Below are 2,177 nucleotides of genomic sequence, written 5' to 3'. Positions count from 1 at the left end.
CTTTACAAACAGACTTTAACCTCTCTTCTGTTTAGACAACTGTAGGTCTTCAATCTCCATGTCTATTTTTTAAATGGTTCTAAGAAGCAAACCCAAGCTTTGTGCCTGCCAAGCAAATCCTTCTTCAGACCCTCTCCATATATATATATATATATATATATATATATATATATATATATATATATTTCTTTTTTTTCTGATTATGCATATGAATCCTTGGGTATCTATAGAAGGTGCACATAATGACTATAAATCAAATCAAAGTATTTTATGACTGGGCTCATTTTACAAATGTTCTGGTAATTTCTTTTTTTTCTGATTTTGTTCACGACTTCTATATGCTGTATTTATATAAAGAGTGCACCTTTCACTACAGACACATTTGAGATTTACCTCTCTTTCCAGAGCTACAAAAAAAAAATCATCTATTGCTGCTGACACTTCAAAGCCAGATGTCTACATTCTGCATTTTCTATTCTCAAGACAGTCTACTCACATCATTGTGGGATTTCTCTTTGTGGCTTTTGCAGTTGTCCAGTAGAGATCCTTTTTTTTTTTTTTTTTTTTTTTTTTTTGCAGGTAAGTCAGTAACACATTTATTTTAAAACCATCCTTTACTATACATATTTTGCTATTTCTTAAAGACACAAACCAATTTTTCACACTAGGGTAATGGCTATGCTTATTTTAATTTTTCATAAATGAGTAAACCTCAGCTGAGCGTGAGAGGCTACAGGGTATGTAGCATCTTCAGAAGTTTTCAGAGTGTTGGTTGACATGTTGACTTTACCTTCATCAGTGCCAAGGATGCTGCTTCATAGAAACACACAGTACAAAATGGTAGAAGTATGTTTAGGACCATTTCAAAAATTTGCTGGGAATTCTGCCTTAATCTTAAACCAAAATTCACTTAATGATTTTTTAAAAAAAAATAAAACTCAAGTCATAAATTCAATCAGACAAATTAAAAACTAAACAGTCTAGTACTACAATCCAAAGATATATTAATTTAGTACTTAGATGCCGAGGAATGATGGTAGGAAAATATTGAGTCTTTGTTTTCACTGATTAAACCATCATGTTTCTAGAAGAGCAGAAAATTTTATATGTGAGGTAAACACACAATAATTCATAGCATACAATACTCTCAGATCTGAGCAGAGGTGTTTCAGACAGGGTTTTTGGTGTGAGATGAGAGTATTCACAGTGCAAAGTGAACACACTTTGTGTTCAGAACCTTGGGAGAGTGTTAACAGAAACATCTTGGATTCATTATGCATTTTATTTTGAATTAATATTTGGTTGTTGCACGTTGAGAAAAAGTTTACTATTGCCAAAATTTCCAGGACCAGAACTCTCAGTTATGTGACCCCACATGGGCCGTGGCTCATACTTTAGGAAACTGGGCTCTTATGGACTTGGTTCCTCCTAGAGCACAATCCTACCAAGCACATTGTGAATAGTCATTTTTCTTCCTCACATTCCTCTCCCATTACCATGAGACCCAGGCTGTCCCCCTCCCCAGAAACATAAGTGCTCTTGGTAGTGCACTGGACCCCGAGTGTATTTCCATTTTCAGTGTCTTCCTCTGCTGTGTCACTCTCTTGATTTTCACATTTGTCAGTCCTTATTGTCCACAAGAGTTTTGGATTAAATACCACATCCTCATAAAGCCGTTAGTATATCCTATCCACAGAGGCTTCCGACATTCAACCACAATCGTCATTTTAGCAGCCTGTAGCTTACATATCATCGAGGCTTCTTCTTGTTTGTTTTTTTTTTTTTTTTTCATTTCTAATTTTTTTTTTCTTTTTAGTTACATTTTGTTAACTCTGTGTCCCAGCTGTATCCCGCTCCCTCATTCCCTCCCCAACCCCACACTCCCTCCCTGGTCTCCTCCCTGCCCCTTTCCAAGTCCACTGATAGGGGAGGACCTCCTCCCCTTTCATCTGACCCTGTTTTATCAGGTATCTTCAGGGCTGGCTGCAAAGTCCTCCTCTGTGGCCTAACAGACTGCTCCTCCCCTGGGGGGGGGGTGTCAAACAGCCTGCCCTTGAGATCCTGTTAGAAATAGTCCGTGTTCCCCTTACTTTGGAAAACTACTTGGTTACTGAGCTACCACAGGCCACATCCGAGCAGAAGTTCTAGGTTATATCCATAGATGGTCCTTGGTTGAG

This window comes from Psammomys obesus, unplaced genomic scaffold, assembly GCF_907164565.1.
Source record: "Psammomys obesus unplaced genomic scaffold, mPsaObe1.curated_primary_1811, whole genome shotgun sequence".
Taxonomy (NCBI): Eukaryota; Metazoa; Chordata; class Mammalia; order Rodentia; family Muridae; genus Psammomys; species Psammomys obesus.
The sequence above is the reverse complement of the archived record's forward strand: the minus strand, read 5'-3'. Positions refer to the sequence as shown.